Source organism: Mus caroli, unplaced genomic scaffold (genome assembly GCF_978045245.1).
Source record: "Mus caroli unplaced genomic scaffold, Mus_caroli_1 scaffold_9, whole genome shotgun sequence".
In the NCBI taxonomy this organism is placed as follows: domain Eukaryota; kingdom Metazoa; phylum Chordata; class Mammalia; order Rodentia; family Muridae; genus Mus; species Mus caroli.
In genome coordinates this window covers 11,010,842-11,032,608 of record NW_028227264.1, presented here as the reverse complement: position 1 = coordinate 11,032,608, position 21,767 = coordinate 11,010,842, and the positions used below count along the sequence as shown (strand labels likewise).

Sequence of the window (21,767 nt, the reverse complement as noted above, 5' to 3'; positions counted from 1 at the left end):
CAGAATACAGTCACATTTGTTTTGTCTTGAATTGCCTAATGCTATGCAACTTCTCTCTCTCTCTCTCTCTCTCTCTCTCTCTCTCTCTCTCTCTCTCTGTGTGTGTGTGTGTGTATGTTTGACAAAACTTGAAAACTGAAATCAGAGCTGCTGCTTCCAGCTTCCTCTTCCCCTGCTCTCTCTTAAACACACCTCATTGCAAGGAATCAGCTCTAATTAAAGCCACTACTGCTGACCACCAAACCAGCTAATACTATGGCATCCCTGAGTCCTTACATAACTTAAGCTCCCAGAAATGTTTAGCCCAATTGGTCACTTCCCTGTAACACTACCACAGAACTTGACCTCTGTGAATCTCTATTCTTTTGGGGATCATCCGACCACTGTGGAGGTTTCCTGTTTTATTCCTCCTGGTTGTATTCTCTTCCTGGTCTTCATCCTCAGTGTTGAGTTCCCCAGGAATCATTTCTAGACCTCCCCGCTTTCCAGACCACAACCATGCCTTCCTTGCAGAGCTCATTTTCCATCCTGGCCTGAAAGGCGCTCCAGATGTTGATGGTCCTCCCAAGTGAAACTTGGAGCCTCAGTCTCCTCTAAGCCTCATATACCTCTATTCTTCTTTAAAAAATATGTTAAAACAGTTCTTGACTTCACTCCCCAAACCTCCTCAACCCCATTGCTCTGAATCTAAATGAAAACCACAAACATCCAAGACTATGCTTTATAGCCCCGTACACAAGGATTAATTGGATTTTCACTAGCATTTTCCACACATTTCCCCTGGTGGCTATCTCATTTTTAAAATTGTACTAAAATATAAACACCACAGCAATAATATATAGCTCTTAAACATTTTAATTCAGTTGAATAATAAAAAAATGTTGTACTAGATAATTAGAAAATGATCTGAACATGTTTGGGAAATGACCCAAGATCAGAAGGAAAAAAAATCTTCATATCTAAGTTGAAGCACATGAGCTTTAAAAATGTCCAGTTACGTTGGAAATATTTTGGAGAAATATTTGGTGAAAATATTTATTTATTTTTTCTATTTTAGTTATCATTTAGGAGTAATAATCACTTTTTTAAAAAATTCCACCTTCCAATGAGCACATCTGGTTTTGATGGAACATTTAGCCATATTAGTTCATATTAGCCATTTTATAAATTTTAGTGTACTTAATAGCCATTCTAACTTGCCGCTAGTCCTGCAAAGGGTCCTGTAACTGCTCTGGCTACAACTAGTATTCTGCTCAGAGCGTTTCTCCATCCACGGAAGCTAAGCTAACTGTGCTTGTTTTTCCTGACCTCCTGATTTCTCCGCTCTGTTGCCTGTGCATTGTAGACATGAGAGAAACTGCAAAACATTTAACCATGGAGTAACTTATATACATGAGACTCTGTGTGGTGCCGGCAGACATCAAGGAAATAGTTTGACCCCCAGTCTTTCCTGGCCTATCCTTCTGCCTCCTACCTAAAGTTGTATTCCTCTTTAAACTAATATATACCCCAAACTAAATATTGTGTTCCTTCATTTTTTTTTTTTGCTTGATTAGGGCCTTCATAAAAATGGTCTATTATGAAGGCGTTCTTTACCCAAACAGAAATAGCATGCTTCCACAGGGTAAACTTGCTGGCACAATGGCCCATTGTAGTGCTGTTTACACACTTAGGTTTTTTATTGCTTTCAGTACTATGTAATTTGGACTTGCAGCTGATTAGCCAATTAGGAACTGGAAGGAAGATATGTAACTGTTACCGGCTAACTGACAGAATGATTTATTAAAAGCGTGTATTTGTGGGGTGCCACCTGCTTTGTTGTTTGGGGAGGCCTCATGCCAAACCTAAACACTGGCGTCAGTGGCAGACCTGTGCCCAGCTGTTTAAAAAAAAAAAAAAAAGGCACAGTTGAATCCCAGTCAAGTGTGATTTGTTTGTTTGCCAGTGGTGTCCGGCTGATTTGAAAATACACATACCTTTCTGCGGCTTTGATTAGTTTAAATGAAACCTCACACGAGTGTGAGCTGCTGCCTCTACCCCTCTAATCTTCTCCTCGGTTTTAGTGTTTTCTGTCCTTTCCCATTGCTGCTTGGGTGTCTGGGTCCCAGGTTTACAAGAAGAGACTTCTCTACCCTCTTTGACAACTCGGACCATTGGTTTTTTTCATTAGCCTGTGTTTATCTTGATTTCAGACAAGGTTTGAGGGTTTTTTCATTAAAAATAATACAAGTAATTTTATTTCTATTTTGTTTTAATGTGATTTAGATGGAGTTGGTAACTAATTTTATAAAGGAAGTGAAAAAATAAGAATTTATTTTTTGAAAAAAAATTTAATTGAAAATAGACTCTTCTCTCATACAATACATCCGAACCACAGCTCCTCTCTTTCCACTCCTCCCAGCTCCCCCATCTCCTCTCTCCCCTATGGACTCCTCTTTGTTTTTCCATCAGAGAAGAGCAGACCTCTAACAGACTACCAATCATGGCAGAGCAGGATACAATGAGACGAGGCAAAAGGCCTTACACCGAGGCTGGACAGGACAACCCAACAGGAGGGAAAGGACCCCAAGAGGAGACAACGAATCAGAGATACACCCTCTCCTACTGTTAAAAGTCCCACAAAAGCACAAAGGTAACAGCCATGACATGCACACAGAGGACCCAGTGCGGATGCCTGTAGGTCCCATGCTTGCTGCTTCAGTGTCTGTGAGAGCATTATTATCCCTGTTTAGTTGATTCAGTGCGCCATTTTCTCCCGGGGGTCCCCCATCCCCCTCTGACTCCTAGTCTTACCTCCCCACTTCCTTGGGATTCCCAGAGCTCTGCAGTGAGGGATCAGATGGGGAACTCCAGTTTAGACTCTCTCTCTCTCTCTCTCTCTCTCTCATGCCTGGCTGTGGGTCTCTGCATCAGCCCCTATCTGCTGCTAGAGGAAGCCTATCTAAGCAGGACTGGAAAAGGTTTGGACCTGCTTTCCTGGCAGTGGAAAATAAGAATTTAATTGGGCTGTAAGTTTCATCTAGAAACTTTTAAAGAGATCTGTTCAAAACTTCCTACTTTGACAAGAGCCCCAAGAATGTCTGCATTTACTCTTGTTGTCTTTATTTTGAGAGGCAACTTATACTGTGACAGGCATATAGTTCATATCCACTAAAAAAAAAAAAAATGAAGGGGAATGTCAGACCACAGCACTTGATAACTAGCCCTGGAGTTTAAGACAAGGAGTATAGAGCATTACAGATGATAACACAATCCCCTTAACAACTATCCATAGAGCCCAGTCAACTCACATCAGGAGCCCTGGGTGGCATGTGCGTCCATCCAGTCTGCATTTGTCCTGCTGATGGACATGGATATATTTTTAACTGTACTGTTTTAGTGCTTGGAGACAACTTAGAGCTTTGACTAGAGATAAGATAACTATAGAAGTTTTCTCCCGTGCGGTTGAGAAACGTGTTTTCAGATTTCTCCTGACCCTCGATCCACTAAAGAACCCCTCTCTCGTCTCCTTTGCTCCCTCACTGTGATTTCTAACTTCAGGTTCATCATGCACTCAAATGAAAGCTCTATGCAAAGTTGTATATCTCAGTTGCACATAAGTAAAGGACATATTCAGAGTGCGATGGGGACTGTCCCTGTGAGGCCAAGTGACCTTTCTATCATTGTTATTGCAGAAACATCCTGGAACAAAGTGCGGGGTAGAGACAGAAGACTCAAGTCTATTTAAAGCATAACTCCATCTTTTCACTCCCCCCCAAATGGCAAGGTGAAGTTTTTCTTTAGGATGATGTCTTACTCGCAATATAGCACATAAGAGAAGCAGCTCTTCACCACAGGGGTCACATGTCCATGTTGTCTATTGTATACTGCGATGACAGAGACAAGGGGCCTGGTTTTACCTTCACTCTGGTCCTTTCTCTTGGTTCTAGGGATAAACAGAAGGAGTTAGCAGCTCAGAGAATTGTCACTTCCCTTCAGCTGGGATGAGGCTCAGAGTATGGCTCTAGGGTATGACATTACATTTCTGCCTCTAGGTGACAATATTCACAGTTGCCTCTGCTGCTTCCGACAGATGCCCTTATATGGGCTACAGAAATGTGTTCAGCTTTCTAAGATACTTATTGTTAGAAATGCCATTTAAACTCCACGTCTGTAGGTATGTTTATGTAGAAGACCATGGTCTGTTCCTGGGCCTCTATTATTGTGCCCCAGTACTCGCTTGTTTATGTCAAACTCTCACAGACAGACTGAGAAGTACTCAGCTTTTACAGGAACAGCCCAACAAGAGATGGCGTCACCACCCATCAACCCGTCAAACCTGAAGCCCTCCAAATCTTTTGTCTATCAGAGGTAACCACTGTTCTGACCTCAGCACAAGGCCTCTGCTTAGAGTGGAGTTACAGAGCTTACTTATAGTTTGTGTTTATATAGTTTTCCCTGGGATGTTTTCTTAGTATCTCTCTGCGGGGTTTATGGAGGGTTGCATGTGTTGGCATTCATTCTTACTACTGCTGTGCGAGATCCTTCTCGTGTGTTTTAGAATTGCTTTCCATTCTACTTCTGATGGGTTTTTGAGTTACTTTCATATCTTAAATGTTCTTAATAATGTGTGTGTGCGCGCACGTGTACTCGGCGTGCATGAACGTGCACATATGTGTGCCCATGTAGGCATATGTGTACACATGTGTACTCATGGATGTGTAGGCTGAGGTTAACTTCAAGGTCATTCCCTAGGTGCCACCATGTTGTTTTTGAGGCAGAGTCTCTTTTTGCCCTGGGACTTGCTGGTTAGCTTAGGCTCTCTGGAGGTGGTCCTCCTGTCTCTGCCTCAAAGTACTGGGGTTACAAATGTGAGTGACAAGAGCAGGCTTGTTTTATAGACTCTCTGGAGATGGAACTCGGGTCCCCATGCTTGCAAAGAAGGTGCTGTGCCAACCAAGCCCTCTCGCTGGCCCTATTTATGCTCTCTTTGAGCTGAATTTTTACTTTGTTGAAGCCAAATTTATCAATCTACTTCATTGCTGTGGGGATTTTTTTTTTTTTTTTTTTTTTTGGTCTTTAATGTAGTATTTATCTTATGACCATGAGGGGAGTTCTCTATGCTGATTTCCAGAAGTTTTGTCATCTTACATTTATATCTGTCCCTTAAGCAGTGTTTTTGTGTATGGTGTGACAGGGGTCTGGGGTCATTACTTTCTCCCATGCTCCCATGAGCCTCCATTGTTCCCTAGTAGCTTTACTATGAATCAGCGTCTGACCTCTGATCCCCTCGTCTATTTCCCTATTTTTCGTCTACTATGCCTGTAAATTCAGGCTTGAAGTTCCATCATGTTAGCCCTCTAACTTTGTTCTTAAAGATTATCTGTAGGCATAATGTTTTTGCACACTGTGTAAAAATTGCCCTTGTGCATTCTAATGCAGATTTCTCTGCCCTCATATCTTGTTTCAATCTGGACACAGCATTGCAGTGGTTATACCAAGAATTTCTTGTCTCAGGTTGGTTTAAATAACTCTTAGCATTTATCCTCTGCCTTTTCAATAGCTGATTACCCAGTGGCTGGGTAGAATAGAGAATACGGTGCGGCATCCGCCAACCAGAGGAAAGGGAAAGGGAGAGAGGGAGATTCAGATCAGGCAGAAGATGGAGGATTTGGAGCCATGAGGAAGGGGTCCCGAGAGAAAGAGAGAGATCATGGAAACACATCTGAAGCTCAAAGAGCCAGATTAATAACATGCAAGTATCATGGGATGGAACTGGGAGACAGTTAGATTATCAAGCAGGCTAAAGGTAGATCATTTAGCTGCTCGCTATTAAGGTGCAGTTTTAAACAAATATTGCTTTATCTGTGTCTTATTAGGGATTAACATAAAGTCAAGAAATACAGCGGCCAATTAATTTGCTGTTTATATTTATGTTACAAATAATTCATTTACAATTATCTTCATTATTGTGGCCTGTTTCATTTCCATTTAATGTTAGAATAAGCTTGCCAAATTTTAAATAAAGACTTTACGCTATTAATTGGTATAACAAAGAAACCTTAAACTATAACTTAGGGATAATGGACATTTTCCAACATTGTTCTTCCCAGCAATGTAGGCTATTCCTCCATCTCTGTGGGTGGTCTCTAACCTTGCATGCATAAACTCTGTGATTTTCTTTGTGGAGGTCTTGCTCATTTTCCAGCAGCCACGTTCCTCCTTGGGTCCTTTCTCTTTACTAGCAATCAAAATCTTGCTTTTTGCTGGCATCCTTAGCAGCACATTAACAGAGAAACTATTTTGAAACTTGAAGACAGGAAGTGTCCTTCACCTTGAGGAGGAGGTGTGAGCTTCTTTCTGTTGTTGGTTTGAGGTAGGTGTGATGCTGAATGTCTTGTCCAGATGGAACCTTGGATGTCCTTAAAAGTAGCAGATGTGTGTGGGCAGAATGTAGCTTACTATATTGAGAAGTGCACTGAGTGTCTCGAGGTATCACGTACAGTTAGCTGAATGAAGAAACCAGTGCGTGTTTTAAGTATCTGATCCATGTTCATTGATGCTGAGCAATTGACCGTTCCTAAACAAATGGATCATATCTTTTACATCCTTCCTACATCTTTGATTTCCTAGTCAGTAGAGCTGACTTAAATAAAGAAAATCTCTTCAGTAAGCCACAAGTACTACTCAAATGACTGGAAAACATACTCTTTAAGGGGTAAAATATTCTGGAGTTGCCTCTAGTTGCTATCTTTTATTTCCCATCATGCTTTAGGAATAAAGTTTTTCCTCACTGACTTTCAGTCTCTCAGCTCCAATTCCCATCCCACACTGGCTCCTAGCCCTGAAAGCCTATTAAACCTGCACTCAATATCAAGGCATATAGCCCTCCTACTTACCAGAGCCAGTGGAAAAAAATGCCCCCTCCCCATTTTTTTTTCATTTGTGGCTGTTAAAATGTCCTTCTGAAGGTCCCCTGACTACCTTGGCATTTCTCCTCTCCTGGTCTTTCTGTTCCACAAGTTCTTCTGGCTGTTTTTAGGGCTCTCCTCATGCCCTTTATGCAGATGTCTACTTCACATTTCCTGTTTCATGTGGCTTTCTTGATGGTCAGCATTCTGTGGATTTTGGTGTCTGGTCTGGAACTATCTAAGCATCCAAGTGAGTCTGTCCAACTTTCTGTTAGACTTCATTTCAGGGCCCTGAAGACTCAAAAGGGAACAAACACATCATAAGGAAACTCCAGTGAGCTGTTTATGTTTGGTGATTGGCACCTTTTCCACCGGGCCTGTGTATTCCTCGCCTGTCTGCTTCTGTGACAAATACCAGAGAGAAGTAACTTCAAGGTACCGATGATTTAGCTCGCTCAGGATATTAGAGGTTTCAGTTCCCCATGATGGAGAGAGTATTGCAGCAGTTTGCCAATTAGAGTGAGTCAGGAGAGAGGGCAGGGAGTGGGGAGTGTGGGCATGTGCTTTTCTGCCCTTTGTCCTTTACATCGTCTGCTGCCCACACTTATGGCAGGTCTTCCTAAGCCTCCTTTAATCCTTAAAGACCACTCCTCAAGTGTGCTTCCATAATCTAGTCCCTTCTAATCCAATCAGGTTGACCATCAGGATTAACCATGGGTTTTCTTTGTCCACTTGCTAACCATGTCAATGGTCAGCATACTGCTTTAGGCTTTCCCTCAGTATCCTTAACATCTCTGTAGCCTGGCTCCTCTTCTGTGTATCAGTCACCTTTTCTCTCTTCCCAAATCTTGTACCTGGCTTGCTTGAACTACTTCCTAACTGGCCCATCTGTCTTCAATATTTTGACCCTCTAGTCCAGGATCAGTAGGTTTTCTACAGTGGGCTGCTCCTCTGTCTAGCTCACCAAAGGCCAGTTCTTCCTTTAGCACAAAGACCTTTGCTATGGCTTTATATACTAGTGATGACACAGACCCTCCTGGTGCTTCCAGGCTCATCTCTGGACATGGTTTCCTTCCCGTGTCTGTCCCTTGCTTTACTCTGCCCCCCCCGCCCTTGTTTTGCTTTTCCCAGAGTAGGCTGAGCCTTATTCCTGACTCTCCTCATATCATTTGTCAAGTCTCAGCTTAGATAGGACATGTTATAGGAGAAACGTGTTCTCATCCACTACCTCCATTACTATGTATCATACTGTAATGTGTTCTATACATCGGCCTCACTGTCACCTCAGCGAAGGCAAGGGACATATTTGTATCATCCTATGGTGTTTTTATAAGTAGGGACCGTGTCAGGATCTGTGGATGCAATGATGAAGGACTTTTGTCTCAGCCCATGATGCTCTCACAATGTGAAAAATGAAACAAACACCAGCAGGTATTATCATGCCATTTGATGAGTTCTGTATGACAGGTGTTTTCAAGAAGTGGTAAGAGGAGCACCTTTGGGGTCAAGTGAGTTCTCCTGAAGTGTGTTCTGGCATCCCTAGAGAAACAGCGTGTAAAGGATAATCCTGAGAGTGACGATCACCTCCAGAAATAGCCCTGGCAGCCCTTCAGTCAGTTTGCCAGCTCATCTCCAGAGAATGTTCATTGGCTCTTCAGATGCAGAGAACTGCATGGGAATTAAGTTTTAACAAACAGTAGCTCAGCGTGTAGATAAATAACACGTGGTTAATGGAAAAAAATAGCACAAAGGTGCATTTTCAGGGTTCTTAGTTGAGATTTGAAAGAGTAAATATTTTGTCCTGTGTGCTTCTGGACTCTCTGACAAAGTCCTGTGTATAGTGTCCAAATATGGTGACTTTGTCTGAAAGTACAACTGTAAAGCACAATTTGCCTTCTATGACTTCAGTCTGATCTCTTTTAAATATGATGGATTCCATAAAAAAGAATCCTGTGAAATGAGACCTTTATGATTGCTTCTCTCTGAGTACCCTTTGTGGCAGACAGCTGTTCTAGCAATTCCCATGTATTCTACCCAATTAGCAAGATGGTGGACTCAACCTTCTATAGATAGGAATTAGGTGATACTGTAGCAGTCAGAGAGGGCTCATCCAGATCAAGGAATTCCACTTTTTTACGTGGCTGTCTATAGTAGTAGACCATGAATGAGCATCAGAGTGTTTGGCAGAGTCTCTAGAATTCATGTCAAATTGGCTACTTATGCATCTGAGGAGAAAGGGTGTAATTTCTTTTTTTAACCCCTGTTTTCTTTTTTGAAGAAGAAATGATTGGTAGCCACCACGTTCTGAGCTACGTTCATTATATTTATTGGTTCGGTCACTGTTGTTTTGAGGGAGTAGATAGTAGACTCTGCTCCACTCTTGAGTTGTCTTTGTGCTGTGTGTTGAAATGGTTCCCAGGCTGATGTCAGCATTAAATGGGAGTCTGGGTTCCAGGTGTTCCCCAGTGTGAGCGCTCACGTCTTCATGGGAAATTCATGCAGTAAATGTTGCATGGCTGTCTTCCAGAAGACAAAGCGGAAGCTGAGAGAGTGAGAAGAACTTCCTGAAAGGCGCGGGCCATCTCATCGCGTCAGGTGCCCTGGACATCAAAACATAGTAACCAGTACCACACAACCATCCTCACAAGCCTCTGGATCCCAGGACAGACAGACAAGAAACAAAAACAAAACAACAATAATCATATTAATAAAAGTCATGATAAACCTACAAAATTATACATTCCTAAATTCAAGGGTGGAGAATATGTGGCATAAATCCTAGGTACCTGGTAATGTTAGCTGTGTTTTATCAAGGACCAAAATTCAAAAACACATGCCAAGCTGAAGTAAAATTTAACATAGTATACAAAATTTTCCATCAACTTATTGTCTCCCCCAGGAATAATTGACATGTAATATAGATCTTGGTATGGGTTCTGTTGTAAAATTTAGTGTGTGTTTTTTTATTTTCTCTTCTTTAGCAATTATTGTTTTGTTTTGTTTTCTAGTGAGGAAATGATTGCTAGCTGTCCAAATTAATGGAACTCACCAGTCAGCATAGATTCTACAGTTTGTTTTCTGAGACCTTAGCCCTCTTACCCCTATTTCTTATTGAGTTTAAATTTTTAAATTGCACTTTATTTTTTGATTTGTGGCTCTTGGATTATTTTTTTCTTAAAAATTTCCAGATAGATGCTTCTAGAGGAGGTACTGTGTTCTGTATTAATGCCTGGTGGACTTTCTCCAGGGGACGTTGGCTTCATTTCTTCCTTTTATCCAGAGCGATTGCAGTGTAACCAGCTTTGTGATGTAACTGTATCTTATATTGGTATATTCAACCTTTTTAAAATATAGTTTTGTTCATGTACAGATTTGGCTAGTGAGTGTTCTCCTTTAGTGTTTACACATATACATTATATGTTTATGAGAACAAAGCAAATGCAGGAGGTATCACTTTAGTCAAAAAGATGTCTGAGCCAAGAAATTTCCGTTTATATTTCTAGTTATTCGAAACAATCAGTTCCTAGTCATTGTTTTATAAACATATGACGGTTTTATACCTATTTAGTAGAATTTTCAAATCTATAATCTTTTTTAAAACTTCCTTTCCTAGTCCTGGGAACCTAAGGCCTTGTTTATGGTAGGCCAGCCCTCTGCCACTGGGGTATATCCTTAGCCTTTTAAAAAATTTTTCTTACTGATGTTTGTTTTTTATTTTTTGAGATGGGGTTTCTCTGTGTAGCCTTGGCTGTCTGGGAACTCAAGCTGTAGACCAGATTAGCCTCAAACTAAGAGATCCACCTACCTCTGCCTCCTGAGTGATGGCATTAATGGTATGTACCACCACCAACCAGCAGGTCTTTCCAAAAGTTTTTCATTTCGATCTGGGAATTGCCAAGGCAGGCCTAAAACTGTCCATCTCGTTGCGACAGCTCCTGAGTGACTGACTGGGAACAGTCATTTTGATTCTGATGTATTCTCTTTCTCTCTTTCTCTTTTGCCCAGTGTCTATGAGAACATAATGAATATGTGAGATTTATTCTACAATCTTTCTTCGGGACCTATTTGGTATAGCCACACTTGGATCTTTTCAATGTAAATAGCCTGAATTTATTCTGGAGCCATGGGCTCCCATCTCCCAGATGTTCACACCTCCCAATACCCCCCTCTCCTGCTTCTCATTGGGCTTCAGGCTTTTCTCTGACCCTCTGAGCTACATGCTCTATCTCTAATTATTCATTTGACACCCCTGTACCCCAGTGACCTTGCACTGCAAAGCACCACAGTCCATCAGTTTCCATTTGATGGTCCTAAAATGAGGGCACCGAGCAGTGCTGGAAAGGAACCAGCCTTGAGATGCAGCTCAGCAGAGAGGTTTCCCTGTTGTCTCTCCTTTTCCCCAAGGCTCTCAGCATTTTCTGGCTGCCCTGCTGCCAGTCGGAGGCAGGCCTCTTTCCACTCTACTGTCTTCATCACCGTTAGTAATTCTGTAATGAAATAGTGTCTACTAATATTGCATTCCAGATGTTGCACCAAAGCCCCAAAGATAACACTGTTGAACTAAACCAAAATATACACCCTATGTAACCTTTCAGAGTCAGACACATTATAAAATCACAACCCTCACGATGACGTCATCGCACCCGAATCCAGTGGTAAAAATGATAAGGTAGCTTGTGACTGCACTGGGTACAGGGAGGAGAAGACAATGTCTGGCTTACAATCGGAGTGTGGGTTTCTTGCTCTTCCCAGAGCTTGTTGCATCTGTGTTCCTGGCTAGTATGATTCAGTATCCCTCAGATTAATTTAACAAAGATAACTTTGTTAAGAAGATAGTAGACATGTTTACTTATTTTTTACCTAGGAAATTGTTGATTGAGACTGGATGGCCCCAGTCTCATACTGTCCCAAACTGAAATGACCCTGGGCCCACATACATCCTCTTAATCTAAAGGCACATACTAATGCCTTTATAAGTAAGTGCCTATATAAAAACGGTGCTTACTTTTTCCTTTAAAAGCAGGTCATGATTAAGGAGAGAGGCATGCATGTAGTTCCCTTGTTCCATGCCGTCTCCTAGTTGGTGTTCTGTGAGGCATGTTCATAAGGGTGTGTGGCTCCAACTTGACTAAATTTGTCCTTGTTTCCCAAAGGTATAGAACAAAAATAAACACTTGTTTGCATTCCTCATACAAATGAGAACTCTCACATTCTCCTTTTTTCTGTCACTATGAAATTATAAAGTATCCTAGGTATTTCTAATGTATCTAAGATCCATGGTGCCATTTCACTTGGATGGTAGTAGGATTCTTGTAGCACTAGTCACATACTTTCTCAAACTGAAAGGACCTAGAGCCCACATAAATCTTCTTCATCTAAAGGCACATATTCTGTAGTTAATAAATAACTACACAACAAAAATTGTCTAATAATAAATAACAAAAAAGCAAACTTGAAAATATGATTCAACTACTTGTGGGAGTTTGCCATGTGCACTGGCAAACTCCAAGGTGTTCTATTTGAAGGTCAGTATAGTGGGGAAGTCACCAATTGGAGCTAATAATAGCAGATAATGTCTGAGAAGGGGCAGAACCTTATAGAACTTATCTTGAAACATTTGCCTAGGAGGTCCTATTTCCCATGATAAAGATCAGTATTTAGAGACAGTTTTGCCTTCATCTACATCTGAATTATGTAGACTGAATGTTGGAAAGACCATGTCATAGATTTAAAATACTTACAGGAGACATTTCTGAGGTTAGGGCTTCTTCATTTCTGAGCGAATTGGCTTCATCCATGCAGTTTTGCATTCACTTTCTTTTGCCGTGTACACGTCCCACACAGGTTCTGGGTAGTTATCTGATTTTAGGTCATATATCAGTTAAGATCCCATCTGATCCTGACTCGGGTCAAGAGCATCTTTGATTTAGGTTTTAGATTCTGTAGCCCTTTAATGATGTCATCATGTGCTGAAGCCATCTGTGAGATAAATTGTCTTGATAAGTAAAACTTAGAGGGAATGTATTTTATGGTATTAGAAGATTTAATTCACTTTTACAAGCATTTCCACCCCTAAATGTATCCTCCCTTTTCCTGCATAATAACTCCCTGCTATTAATGTGCTGAAACATACATATCATATATTTGGCAAATACAGACACTAGCATGTTGGAGGTTAGGCCTGTCTAGACATGTTCTAGATAGCAAATGCACAACCATTTAACAGCCTGCATTTCCTCATTTACAGTTTACTTAGAGTTTGTAGCTAGTGGGTAATCAATAAATACTTGTTTAAGCGATCAATAGTGGTTTTAATTCCAGGTTTAAAAGGATCCCTGCTAGCACTAACAGTTTATATGAACTCTATAAACGTCTCCACTTTTTGAGTAGTTCGTGGTATCAGAGTAGGACCCTCCCAGTAGCTGTGGACATGGAGGCGGAACACTGGCAGGTTGGGCACTTCCTATCATCATTTGCTGCAGAGAAGGGAGTCCGTGGAAAGTTGGCTGCCATCCCCTTACTGAGTTTTTGTGAAATGTGGTTTGACTGTACCCTTGCCTGTGGGGAACATATGTTAATACCTTCTCTAGGTAACTGTCCACCTTGTACTTAAATATTGTTACGATTTTCCTTGACAAGTCTTGTCTTCCCACGATGCTTATCATAGCATATTATTTCTGACTGAAAGGATTATCATTCTTTTGTTATGGCCAAATGTATCTCTTGCTAGTGCTGACTTACGGCTCGTTCCATAGATTTCCAGTAATGAGACGGAGTGCTATGAGGTAAGTGTCTGCGCACATGAGCGGGGGTTTTAAATCACAGCCTGCAAACCACGGAGCTTCATGGTGCAGTTAGTCCATCTCCTCAGAAATGTCTGTGGTGAAGGCTTCTTGAAAATGGCCAGGCTCCACTTTCAGTCATTTGCGTGATGGGTCCATGTTGGCTTGCTGAGGCTGACCTCCACGGATCAGGGAAGATAATTCACCAGCTGGGGAACTGATGGACATAGTCTCAGTGGGAGGGAGCATGAAATACTTTTAAACACATTGATTACTTTGCAGTGTAGCATTTAAACATGTAACCGGTCACAGACCCCCAGTCACCGATGACCACCCACTCTTGTGACTGTGCAATGGCTATACGATGTTCAGATATGCCTGTGGGGAAGACCGTGAAAACAAACGCACGGCAGATCTCTGCGGAGCTCTCCTGTCCGGCTCTGCAGTGAGTCACTTACCTCATGCTGCTGAGTTACTTTTGGCCTTCGCTCTTGATCCCATGACAGGAGAAGACATGCATTACTAAAGAGTCAGAGAGATGTGGAAGGAGGGACTTCCTCAAAGAGCTTGTGTTACAGTCCCTCTGGGTGATGGTGTGTCTCTCCTTCCCATGAGTTGCCCAACTCCTTCAGGAAACTCCCCCTCCCACACAGACACTGTAGGGGCTGATTTCCAGTAAGAAGATCACTGCAGCTTTTGGGAACTAAAAACAAAACAGCCAGTCCTGCACTACGAGGCTTCATATGATGGGAGGAAAAATACAGGAGGGGCCAGAGTTCATACCACTTTCCTGAAGGTTTTATTGACTTTTCTGCAGGGGAGAAATCTCTGTGTCTTCCAGATTCATAATTCATTTTATATATGTGTATGTCACACAAATGTATGCCATATATATGTATATGTCACATATATATGTATATGTCACATATGTGTATATCATATATGTATGTATATGGCATACATAGTCAGACTGTAGGAATAAATAAACAACATACAGTCTATCTGTCTTCTCTTCTTTGCATTGTATATATTCTTTGCAATATACATAGATTCATCCAATGCCAGGTTATGCCCTTATAGTCTCTAACTAGAAAATCCCAGGTAGGTTTTGCTTTTTATTTCTTCATCATTTCCTCCTTAATTAATGCTCTTGTCTCACAGAAACTCCTCCAGGCCTTTATGTATAACACGATAAATCTGGCTGCCTCCTTCCCATCTGTTCTCTCCCCAGTTCCTCGTTCCATGCCCCGTGCCACTTCACTTCCCGTTGCCACCCCACCCTTGAGCTCCCTCCATCGTGTTGCTTCTGTGTACTATGGTAAAAGCTAACTTGAAAATAACAGGGTCTCCAAGACCCACACAACATTCCTTGCCCCGTCTTTTAGAAGGACAGCACCGCTACCAGTGTAGACAGGAGCCCAGGAAACCCTAATAGGTCAAATCAAGGCAGCTACATTCTGCTCTCTTAAAATTCTGTAAGTAATATTTGCATTACTTACTTCACATGTTGCTTTTAATTTTTTTATCTATTTTGGTGCAGTTTTGTCTCTTTCTTGAGTTCAGTTCAGTAGGAATATGTAAATTCATAATTTAATGAATGAACTATAATCTAAAGCAATTTCATTCTGTTTAATAAACTGCAGGTATACTGGAGTCAAATAAAATATGGACAGAAAGACCGTATCTGTTTAGGAATAGATGCTAGGAGTCTAGGGACTTTCCCTCAATGTACAGCATATGGCAAGCATTTAATACATTCCACAGAAAAAGAAAATGCCACTCGATCTTTATTTCAAATTGATTGTGAAAATATGCATGGAATATTTATTCTCGTGAAAATGAGCCCTCATTCATAAGTGGATCATTAAGTAAGACACGACTTCCGGATAGGAAGGGGAGGTGGAGAAACAGTGCAGAAGGACTGTAGAGAATGAACGTTCTAGAGGATCAAACACTCAATGGCTCCAGAATACCCTGAGATGGTTTTGTTTTCTGATCAATTCTTGGAAGCGACAGGATGCAATGGGCCACTGCGTTTCCATGTGGTGGAAAACAACACAAGCAACCAGCCTGCTAGAAACGCACGGCCAGATGGTGTACATCCAGGTCATGCTGAGCTGACGGGTTGGAAATGCCAGCTCTGCAGAGTGGTTGGAGCCAAATGATTCTTCAAGGTAACCCTACTTAAGACTCGCATGTGTGTCTCCATGTAAAATTACACTGTAAGCAGTGCGGTGAGTTTCAAGTAGACAGGGTAGCACTTTGAGGCATTAGATGTTCCCCGTGGGATCTGGTAACTCTAGTAAATGTGGTAGAAATCCAAATAGTGTTTCAGTATTGGCCAACTGTTTCTTTAAGTAAATAACCCAAAGTCAATCCACTGGTGAAGGAATGGTGGAATATTTTAGACGGGTTACATCATCTTTTGATGATGAAAGCTAACAACAGACTGTTCCATTCTTTGGTGGGTATTAGGATCCCATGACCTTTTTCATGTCAGGCAGGCATATTACCATAGATTTGCATCCCTGGCTTGTTCTGTTAAAGAAACAGTAACTACCAGCCAAGTTCCCTCTTTCTCCTTAGGCTGAGGCTCTAGGAAACCATTTGTCTTGCTTCCCTCTCCTCAGTGCGTTCTCACTTGGAGAAGTGCTCATAGGAGTTCTGGGGAGGTTGAGGTCACTGTATGCAGGCAGGAGAGAGGCAAATGCGATGACTAGAGATACAGGGAAGCCACCAAGTACTTGTGAGTGCACAGATGTGTTCGGTGACACATTGCATAGGGTGAGGATACACTTCGATTCTGCATGCCATTAGCTGTTCAGATTCTGTTGTTTAGAATATGTATTAATGACTTTCCTCATGGTTGAGACAAAGTTGCTGATGAAGCAAGGTAAGAAAGGGGTTACCTTAGCAGCCAGAGACAAGAAGGAGGGAGGGAGGGAGGGAGGGAGGGAGGGGAGAGAGGGAGAGAGAGAGAGAGAGAGAGAGAGAGAGAGAGAGAGAGAGAGAGGTATGAATGTGGGTACCCTCTCACTTTCTGTATTTGGTTCATTCTAGGACCCCAGGCTAAGGTGTGGTGGCTCCTACATTTAAAGTGGGTCTCCAATCTCATTTAGCCTAATCTAGAAACTCCCACAGATGTGCTCAAATGTTTGTCTCTTGGGTTTCTAGCTCTGTCAAGTTGAGATATGAGCTCCCACGTGCTATTTAGTGCATGTCTCTTTGTAGAAATTCTTTTGGTTTTCTCCTTTACTAGAGTGAGTTTGTTTTCCCCTTTCCTTTCTGTTTTCAACTTCTGTCCTCGTCCTTTTCCTTTGATAGCTTCATAAAAGTATGCTTCACCCCAAAAACAACTAGTCATTTATTCATATAAAATCAGGTTTATCAGTATCATTTTTTAATGTGATACAGGTTGAATATGCCTTATCAAAAATGCTTGGAATTGGGAGTGTTAATGGATTTTGGATTGTGTTTGGTTTGGTTTTGGAGGGTTTTTATTATACATAATGTGTATACAATCCCCTGGCCTGAGGATGGGATGTCTAACACAAAATCCAGTTTTTGTGTGACTTGTACGGTTATTTGGAAAGTAATTTGATACAATATTCTTAATTGATTGGCTCATAAAACACAGTTTACGTATCACAGATGAAGGGTTTTAGATTTAGAGATGATGCTGCAGATTTGCATTTTGACATTGACCCATCAGATGACGTCAAGTACAGTGTCACTACCCATTGTGCCGTGGTGACGCTCAGATTTTTCTCATTGTGACTGAGAATTTCTCATATGAGTATGTAAGGTGTACTTAATCTATGTAACTAATAGTTATAAGACCCTTCACATCTGTATCTGAAAAAGACTGACTCATATATTTACATGGAAATCCAAATATTTTATGTTAGTTCCATCAATTGAAGGCACCAAGTGTACCATTAACTATATCCTAGAGCTTTTACATGAAGAATAGTAGCAAATTCCTGCATGGAAAGTATAATGGAAATCTAAATTAGGCCTTCTTCCTTGCGCCTGTCTACCGGGTAAATTTCCTTATTCTGTGGGTTACATAAAACACACGAGTGAGTTCCAGATACTTACGCTTCATTGGCACCAAGCCAAATTTCTATTTTCTTTTCCTGTAGAAAAGAAATGATCCTGTAGGATTTGTGCATATAGTGCACTACTAGGTTTCTTGAGCTCACCCAACCCTGCTCTGATTACCCGGCCCTTAAAATTAGAGGGGGCTGAGTTACAAGGAAAGGATTGAAATATTAGCACAGGATACTAAAAAAGATGAACTGAAACACAGTAGAGAAAATAATATAGCTTCAATCTACTCAGTGATCAGTTATGAAAGTTAAATATTGCCAGCACACCTGGAGCTCCTATGCTCCTCTTATGGCCTCTTCCTTTCCAGAGGGACTTGAGTTTAGTGCTGTTATGTAGTTTTATTTTTACTTACATGTATTTGTGTGTGCCTGTTCGAGTGTACACCACACGTGTGTGCTCATGGAGATCAGAGAGGGCGTCAGATCCTCAGGACTTGGAGTAGACAGGCAGCAAATTGTCTCAAGGCCAAGCCATCCTCCAGTCTGAATTCAGTGTTAGCGATCTCCGTGTGTTTCTTCCTGCTCGCTGCACGTGCCTGTACCATGTCCTTATATTTGTTTCATGATTTATTTTAATAGTGTCAAAATATGCCATTTCCTGCCTTTGTTTTTAGTTCACTATTTTTGTTGCAAAGATTGAAAACTTTTTGTTATGAGGTGAGAGTTTTGTTGCATACATCTAGCATAGTTTATTCAATCCACTATTTAAAAACAACAACAACGACATGTCATTGCTTCAACTCTGGTAAAGCAGTGCGTGCTGACGCTGACTTTCTCACATACTGAGGTTTCTGTAGGGCAGTACTTCTCAGCCTTTCTATGCTGTGGCTCTTTAATACAGTGGGTGAGCCCCCAATCATAAAATTGTGTGTCGTGTTGCGTCATAACTGTAATTTTGCTATTGTCATGAGTCATAGTGTAAATATCTGTGTTTTTCGGTGGTTCTAGGCGACCTCCTTTGAAAGGGTCATTTGATTCCCAGTGGGGTGTCAACTCACAAGTTGAGAACCACTGCTGTTAGGAAACTGAGTCACCAGATCAAGAGAGCACGGCAATCTCTACACTATTACATCTCTGTTGTTATTCACAGTGTTTGTCTGAGTTGCATTCCCACAATGAGATTTCTGGCTGAGTTAGAATTATTTGTATCTCTTTTTTGATGAGAAAATGCTATCTCATTGCAGCCCTCATTTGAATCCTCCCTGGCATTGGTCACACAGGACACTGGATGTTGACCAACAGTCACAGAGAATAGCATTCCCTGGTGTGGTCATCAATGCCTCGCCCGCACCCCGTGAGGGCTGACAGGGAGCTGACAGAGAGATCCAGACATCTTTAGTCTTACGATATGACTTGAGAAATTCCCTAAGCATAGAGTTGTTCTCTGACTCATCTCTGGTGATCAGAACCTGATGCTTTGCACACTTCTGCTTCATTCCCACTTGTGGCAATCTTCGAAGTGCCCGCTCTGGCTATTTATACAGCAACAATAGACTGGAAGTCATGGAAACTGAAACCAGTTTAAATTCTGAGGAAAACTGGAGCATGACTACTGCTTTGGTTGACTAGTAATAGCAGGGTTTGAGGGAGCTCCCCAAAGCCTACGCTGCTAACAGTATGTGTGCTACAAGGCTGAGCTCACAGCTGGAACCAGATGTTTCTAGGAACTTTCATCGCCTTATTCTGTGCTTAAGTGAGGAACAATACACAAAACTTCTACAGACTTCCCACTGCCAATATGGGAATGCCTTTTCCCCTCGCTCAAGTATTTGCCAAGTTCTATAAGGTAAGGAGAATTGTATTGCTTAAAAATAGGTCATTAGCAAATTATTTCCACTTGAAGAAGTCAGAAGACTTGTTAATCTACCTTTGGCGTAAAGTAGGTAAGATCGGACCCAGAGCTCATGTTCCTGCCCCTTCTAAAGTTTTGTTTAGCTATGTCTTGGTAATGCTGCCCGATTACGCTCAACATGCACAACTTTGACCCTAGTTCAGGAAATTGATAAATTATCGGTTTGTTCTATTTCCTGGTTCTCACCCACCATGCTCCGGCCCAAGGAAAGTGTGGCTGTTGTTCGGCCCAAGGAAAGTGTGGCTGTTGTGAATGATTCCATTTGTAATTGATTTGGGAACAGTAACACCGGTAACTGTAGGATACAGTGGTCACAGCATCTCTACAGTACTGCGGGAAGATTTGATTTCGTAAGAACTAATAACCTAAGGTAGCCATTTAATTCAGCATCTAAAATAGAAATTTGTTCCAAATCAGGGTGGATTTTTGTGTTTAATTGAATTCTTCGTTGCCAGCTCTCACTCCGGTGGCAGACAAATGCCTAAGTCCAAATGATTAGAACACACAGGACAGTCTCCCTGCATTTGGCTCATTCATCTGCCCCGCCTCCACCCCTGCCCTGGCATTTTCTAAACCTCATCAGTGAGTAGAAACAGACCTCAAATGTGAACTGTGAAATAATGCGTATCCCAGTCAGATAATTAAAATTTTTTCCTGTTGAGTCTATGTAGGGATGTGTGTGTGTGTGTGTGTGTGTGTGTGTGTGTGAGAGAGAGAGAGAGAGAGAGAGAGAGAGAGAGAGAAAATGGGGAGGGAAAAGAATGTCCTAAGAAGAATGAAAATGAAAGTAGTAGGGTTCTTTGTTTTTGTTTTGTTTTTATTTTTGTTTTCTTTTCATTTTGAATCATTTATTCAAATTTCCTGTTTTGGCAGACTGATGGCAGGTCTTTTAAGGTAGCATAATTTAAAATCTTATCTCTGAGAATTGCATTTAGATATTTTGATTATATGTGCCCTCATACTCCTTCCAACTCCTCCTCTTCCCTCTCCCAACTTTTTATAGCTCACTGTCTTAGTTCCTTTTGTAGTGCTATGACTAAGTACCATGATGAAGATGACTTATAAAAGAAAGCATCCCACCAGGCTTGCTTATCGTTTCAATGAGTTTGTTCACTGAAGTAGTATCTTAGAGCTTATATCTGATCCACAAGCAGAAAGGGGGGGGGAGGGGCAGAGAGAGAAATACACAGAGAGATACAGAGACAGGCAGATAGAGACAGACAGAGAGACAGAGACAGAGAAAGACAGAGAGACAGAGAGAGAGAGACAGAGAGATAGAGACAGAGAGAGATAGACAGAGATAGGAACAAAGGGATATATATAGACAGAGACAAACAGAGAGAGACAGAGAGAGGGACACAGAGAGAACTCACTAGGAATGGTATGAGCTTTTGAAACCTCAAAACTCATCTCCAGAGATATACCTCCAACAAGCCACACCTCCTAATCTTTCCCAAAAAGTTCTACCAGTTTCAGACCAGGCATTCAAACGTATAAGCCTATGAGGCTCTTCTCATTCAAGCCAACACAGCCATTCAGTTACTGCTGCTGTTGTGTGCGTGGCTGTGTGGCCATCCACTGGAGCTGGTTAACATACCAGGGGTCACATCCCAGAGGGAAACTGGTTCCCCCTACCCCAGCAGTCTTCAGTTGCTTTAGCTAAGGGTGTGGCTGTATGTGGGGGAGGGGGAGCCCCTCCCCCATTTATGCTGGAATTTTGACTGGTATGATCTTGTGAAGGTGTCTAGCAGGAGTGCAATAGCTCTGTCATGTATGGAAGGCAATGCTTTGCAGCCCCCCTCTACCCCCATCTCTGACTCTGACCATCTTCCCAGACCATCTTCTTTGATGTTCCCTCAGCCTTGGGGAGAGGGGGTGGAAGTAGTGTTTTTTAAAGATGAATCCTCTCGATTATCTAAAACTGTAAATTAATTAATTAACAAACATATCTAATTTCCATTTATAGGGTGAGCTCTGTAATTAGGCTTTGTATATGTTCTCTTCAGGTGTCATAATACATGCATGCAGCTGTCTTTGTGTTGTATTTAGTGTTGTAGTAAATATTTAATCTCAATTGGAGGTTTCAACCCCACCTTAGATCATTCAGTTCCCAGGTAAAGGACACAGAACA

The 21,767-nt window shown here is 41.6% G+C and overlaps 1 protein-coding gene across 5 annotated transcripts in view; it reads left to right on the top strand.

The window, feature by feature from the left end:
• Aig1 (androgen induced 1) overlaps positions 1-21,767 on the top strand; it is a 237,813-nt gene that overhangs the window by 16,937 nt on the left and 199,109 nt on the right. The gene's annotated exons all lie outside the window — the stretch shown is intronic.